The sequence below is a fragment of the Erythrolamprus reginae genome, chromosome Z (assembly GCF_031021105.1).
Source record: "Erythrolamprus reginae isolate rEryReg1 chromosome Z, rEryReg1.hap1, whole genome shotgun sequence".
Classification (NCBI taxonomy): domain Eukaryota; kingdom Metazoa; phylum Chordata; class Lepidosauria; order Squamata; family Dipsadidae; genus Erythrolamprus; species Erythrolamprus reginae.
The window spans coordinates 151,942,842-151,949,382 of record NC_091963.1 but is presented as its reverse complement, the minus strand read 5'-3'; positions in this window follow the sequence as shown (position 1 = coordinate 151,949,382).

Below are 6,541 nucleotides of genomic sequence, written 5' to 3'. Positions count from 1 at the left end.
GTTTGTGTGTATGTTTGGTTTTTCTTATAATAAGGGTTTTCAGTTGTTTTATTAAATTGGATTGTTACATGTTGGTTTTTTATCATTGTTGCTAGCCGCCCCGAGTCTGCGGAGAGGGGCGGCATACAAATCCAATAAATAAAATAAATAAATACATTCATCCCCCCCCCCCCAAAGAGTAAATTATGATTCTTTGTTGATATTCTGACTTGGCAAAATGCTTTAATTTGTGCAATGCACTGGGAACCAAAAAGGCCGTTGGGCAGGTTGCCTTAACAGCTTCCTCAAACCTGTTTGAGGAAGACACACAAGTCCAATCTAGAGGATTCCAATCTAGAACTTGCACCGGTGAACGTGTTCAATGTCACATTCATGCAACAGTGTGTTGTAGATTGCATAACCGATTTGCTCAAAATAAATCAAATTTGTTGACTTTGCCAAGCCACACACACACACAAAAAAATCCTTTACGACTTAAAGAGTGCTATGTGAATGAGGCTTGAGGTTTTGTACATATTTACATAGTTAAATCAAGGTTCAGGGGGTGACTTTACCACAGTGGTATAATCTGCCCCACGAATCCCAGCGACCAGTTAGGTCCCACAGAGTGGGCCTTCTCCGGGTCCCGTCAACAAAACAATGTCGTTTGGCGGGACCCAGGGGAAGAGCCTTCTCTGTGGCGGCCCCGGCCCTCTGGAACCAACTCCTCCCACAGATTAGAATAGCCCCCACCCTCGTTGCCTTTCGTAAGCTCCTTAAAACCCACCTCTGCCGTCAGGCATGGGGGAACTAAGATATTCTTTCCCCGTAGGCTTCTACAATTTATGCATGGTATGTTTGTATGGATGTTTGGTTTTTATAACAAGGGTTTTTAGCTGCTTTAGTATTGGATTGTCACATGCTGTTTTTACCACTGTTGTTAGCCGCCCTGAGTCCACGGAGAGGGGTGGCATACAAATTCAATAAATAAATAAAATAAATAAATATATCGGGGTTCCTGTTTGAGCAGGAGGTTGGGCTAGAACAGTGTTTCCCAACCTTGGCAATTTGAAGATATCTGGACTTCAACTCCCAGAATTCCCCAGCCAGCATTCACTGGCTGGGGAATTCTGGGAGTTGAAGTCCAGATATCTTCAAGTTGCCAGGGTTGGGAAACACTGGGCTAGAAGACCTCTAGGATCCCTTCCAACTCTAATGCTGTATTGTTATTTCCTTGGCAAAGTGACTTTATTTATTTATTTATTAATTTATTATTTAGATTTGTATGCCGCCCCTCTCCGCAGACTCGGGGCGGCTCACAACAGACTTGTTTCTATTAGGGTGGAGATCAAGTGACCCAAGATCCTTCGGCTAAAGTTTGTGCCTAAGGCAGAACTAGAACTCACGTCTCCTGGTGTTCCAGCCCCACAATACAGGAATCAGGCCATAATTTATAACACAAGATTATTTCCCCCCTCCCCCATGGAGAGATTTGCAAAAACAAACGAAATCACCTAATACTGTAATCCCAATACCTCCTATTTCTGAATTATTAGCGCCAATATCACGTTGGTTGATGATTGGTTTCCGGAAACAATTAAAAGTGTTGGTATTGACCTATAAAGCCCTACATGGCATCGGACTAGATTATTTTTCTTTATATATATTACCTCGTGTCTATTCTCTTCTATATGTATTGTGTATTGGACAAAATAAACAAATAAAATAAATAAAAAATAAAATATTTGCGGGATCGCCTTCTGCCGCACAAATCCCAGCGACCGTTTCGGTCCCACAGAGTAGGCCTTCTCCAGGTCCCGTCAGCCAGACAATGTCTCTTGGCCTAGGGGAAGAGCCTTCTCTGTGGCAGCCCCAGCCCTCTGGAATCAACTGCCCTCAAACCCTTTATTCACCCAATTTCTTTAAATTTCCCTCCTAATTTGTTTTCTCATACACCCCTCAGGAGCCCCAGAGATCGTTTCCCCTTGCCTCCAGACCCACATATGAGTCCCCCCTCCATTATTTACGTCCTCCGTCCCCCCCCCCACCGAGAGGCTCTCGGCAGCGTTTCCGCCGAGGCCCGTTTCAATTGTGGAAGTAGGCCCCGAAGCACCGCGCTTTTCTAAGTGAAGCATCCCGGGCGAGCGCGAGATCTTCCGGGCCGAGATAATCACGCGACCGCCGGGCTTTGCAAGGCCCGCCGGCCGGAACGTTCCATCGACTTCGCGACTTTCCACCCTCGGGGCCTCTTCGGCCGTTTTCGGAGAGGTTCGGCATGCGGCCATACTCCCCCCGTCCCCTCATGGAGCCGCTTTGTTTCCCCCGCCTTTCGCAGCTCATGAATAGTCAATGAAGTGCCTCGAAATCTTTTGGGAAAGGAGCCTTTTTCCGTTAGGACTGTACCATTATCAAAAAGTGGAGGGCAACAAAATAATTAAGGAAATTGCATATTAATCTAATTTGAGAGCAATTTGTGGCGGATTTTCGTAGTCTGAATTTTGCAAAAAAAAATTTAACGATTTCAATAACTAATATTTCTACCATTTATTAACTATACGTTTTTTCCTACTTCTCCCCCTGCTCCATTGGGTTCAATCTTTCCTCCCTTTCTGGCGCCTCCTTTTTCTTTTTTCCCGCACGGGCCTTAGCCACGCCCCCTCCCGTTCGGAGACCACGCAGCAGCGGTCCCGCCCCTTTCTGCGTCCTCGCCCTTCCCGTTGTCCTCCTGTAGCCCCGTAGTCCGGAGACCGAGGTTATATAAAGGCAGCGATGGAGCCGCTTCGCTCAGTCGCGGTGGAGATCGCGGACGTGGAGGTTGGGGGTAGTGGTTGTGCGTGGTCCCCTTCTCCTCCTTCCTCTTTCATGGGGGTGGGGAAGACATATAGTTTGCAAGGATTTTTTGCTTTGCAAGAAAAGGAAAAATAAAAACAGGGAGGAAGGGTCTTCAGTTATTTAAGGAAGGGGTGTTCTCGCCCCCCGCCATTGCCTCAAGCGCGCCCCACCCTCCTTCCTTTCTTGGGACAGTTTGCACCTTTTTTCCCAAGCCTCAGCGCTTTGCAAGAAAAACCAATAGATTGACAGACAGGATGGATGGATAGATCGAAGCGCGGATGATAAAATGAATAGAAAAATAGCCACACAGACACACGCTGGAGGGATGGAGAAATGGAAGATAAAATTAATAGAGAGATGGACAGATAGATGGATGATGGATGGGTCGAGATGATTAAGAGCCTTGGTGGCGCAGTGGTTAGAGTGTGGTACTGCAAGCTCCTTCTGCTGGCTGTAGTTCACCAGTTCAAATCTCCCCATGGACTCCAAGTTTGACTCATCCTTCCCTCCTTCCGAGGTGGGTCAAATGAGGACCCAGATTGTTGGGGGCAAATAGGCTGATTCTGTAAACTGCTTAGAGAGGGCTGAAAAAGCACTAGGAAGCGGTATATAAGTCTAAAATGCTGTTGCTATAATGCTATTGCTATGAAAGATTGATAGAATCTTTCTATCATTGCAATAGTAATAGCATTTAGGTTTAGGTTTAGGTTTATTGGATTTATATGCCGCCCCTCTCCGCAAACTCGGGGCGGCTCACAACAATAATAAAAAACAGTACAGTACACAATACCAAATCCAATGCCCACCCATCCAGTTCCAATTGAAATTAATAATCTCATAAAAAAAAAAAAAACAGTATATATAAAAAACAGGCACACAGTCAATCAATCAACAAACAACATGGGCAAGGGGGAGGTGTTTTAGTTCCCCCATGCCTGACGGCAAAGGTGGGTCTTAAGGAGTTTACGAAAGGCAGGGAGGGTGGGGGCAATCCTAATCTCAGGGGGGAGCTGGTTCCAGAGGGTCGGGGCCCCCACAGAGAAGGCTCTTCCCCTGGGTCCCGCCAGACGACATTGTTTAGTCGACGGGACCCGGAGAAGGCCAACTCTGTGGGACCTAACCGGTCGCTGGGATTCGTGCGGCAGGAGGCGGTCCCGAAGATATTCTGGTCCGGTGCCATGAAGGGCTTTATAGGTCATAACCAACACTTTGAATTGTGACCGGAAACTGATCGGCAGCCAATGCAGACTGCGGAGTGTTGGAGTGATATGGGCATACTTGGAGAAGCCCATAATTGCTCTCGCAGCTGCATTCTGCACGATCTGAAGTTTCCGAACACTTTTCAAAGGTAGCCCCATGTAGAGAGCGTTACAGTAGTCGAGCCTCGAGGTGATGAGGGCATGAGTGACTGTGAGCAATGACTCCCGGTCCAAATAGGGCCGCAACTGGCGCACCAGGCGAACCTGGGCAAACGCCCCCCTCGCCACAGCTGAAAGGTGTTTTTCTAATGTGAGCTGTGGATCGAGGAGGACGCCCAAGTTGCGGACCCTCTCTGAGGGGGTCAATAATTCCCCCCCCAGGGTAATGGACGGACAGATAGAATTGTCCTTGGGAGGCAAGACCCACAGCCACTCCGTCTTGTCTGGGTTGAGTTTGAGTTTGTTGACACCCATCCAGGCCCCAACAGCCTCCAGGCACCGGCACATCACTTCCACTGCTTCGTTGACTGGACATGGGGTGGAGATGTACAACTGGGTATCATCGGCATATTGATGATACCTCACCCCATGCCCTTGGATGATCTCACCCAGCGGTTTCATGTAGATATTAAATAGCAGGGGGGAGAGGACCGACCCCTGAGGCACCCCACAAGGGAGAAACCTCGGGGTCGACCTCTGACCCCCCACTAACACCGACTGCGACCGACCGGAGAGGTAGGAGGAGAACCACTGAAGAACAGTGCCTCCCACTCCCAACCCCTCCAGCCGGCGCAGAAGGATACCATGGTCGATGGTATCGAAAGCCGCTGAGAGGTCAAGGAGCACCAGGACAGAGGACAAGCCCCTGTCCCGGGCCCGCCAGAGATCATCCATCAACGCGACCAAAGCAGTTTCCGTGCTGTAGCCGGGCCTGAATCCAGACTGCTGAGACGTATATACCGCTTCCTAGTGCTTTTTCAGCCCTCTCTAAGTGGTTTACGGAATCGGTATATTTGCCCCCAACAATCTGGGTCCTCATTTGACCCACCTTGGAAGGACGGAAGGATGAGTCAACCTGGAGCCGGTGGTGAGATTCGATCTGCCAAACTGCTGGCAGCTGGGGATCAGTAGAAGATCATAGATGGAGAGATGATATACAGAGAGAGACACACACATACATCTGGATCAGTGATTGTGAACCTTTTCCCCCCTGGGTGCTGAAAAGTGTGTGCGCGCACACTCACAGTATCACACTATGCAGAACAAAACAATGGCTGCCCACCTGCCTTCCATTGAGGACCTGTGGACTGCACGAGTCAAAAAGAGGGCGGGGAAAATATTGACTGACCCGTTACATCCTGGACACAAAATGTTTCAACTCCTACCCTCAAAACATCACTACAGAGCACTGCACACCGAGACAACTAGACACAAGAACAGTTTTTTTCCCAAACGCCATCACTCTGCTAAACAAATAATTCCCTCAACACTGTCAGACTTTTTACTAAATCTGCACTTCTATTTCTATTAGTTTTTTCTCATCATTCCTATCATCCTTTTCCTTCCACTTAGGACTGTATGACTGTAAATTGTTGCTTGTATCCTAAGATTTTTATGAATATTGATTGTTTCTTCATTGCTTATTTGACCCCTATGACCATCATTAAGTGTTGTACCTCATGATTCTTGACAAATGTATATTTTCTTTTATGTACACTGAGAGCATCTGCACCAAGACAAATTCCTTGCGTGTCCAATCACACTTGGCCAATAAAGAATCCTATTCTATTCTATTCCATCACACGTGTGAGTGCCCGCACCCATAATGCAATGTCCTCCTGCGTGTGCATGCATAAGCCACCATGCCTGCATGCGCGATCCCCCCCTGTTTTGGCCTCCCATCCCCCAAACGAACTGGCGCAGGGGAGCCAGCACTGGGATGGAATCGCCAGAGATCTGAAAATCGGCTGTTTGGAACCCATATTGCATCTCAGACATTAACACCCTTGAAAATGTCCAAAGATACTTCACCAGAAGATCCCTTCACTCCTCCACTCAAAACAGAATATCCTACGAAACTAGACTTACAATCCTGAGCCTAGAAAGCTCAGAACTACGATGCCTTAAACATGATCTCAGTATTTCCCACAAGATCATATGCTGCAACGTCCTGCCTGTCGGCGACTACTTCAGCTTCAACCACAACAACACAAGAGCACACAACAGATACAAGCTTAATATTAACTGTTCCAAACTTGACTGTAAAAAATATGAGTTTAGTAATCGGGTTGTCGAAGCATGGAACTCCTTACCGGACTCTGTAGTATCATCCTCTAACCCCAAACATTTTACCCTTAGACTATCCACGGTTGACCTCTCCAGATTCCTAAGAGGTCAGTAAGGGGCGTGCATAAGCGCACTGGAGTGCCTTCCGTCCCCTGCCCTATAGTCTCTCCTACATCTCGTATTTCTTCTCTACTACATCCTCTATAACCTTCATTGTGTATTATTGTGTATTGGACAAAATAAAT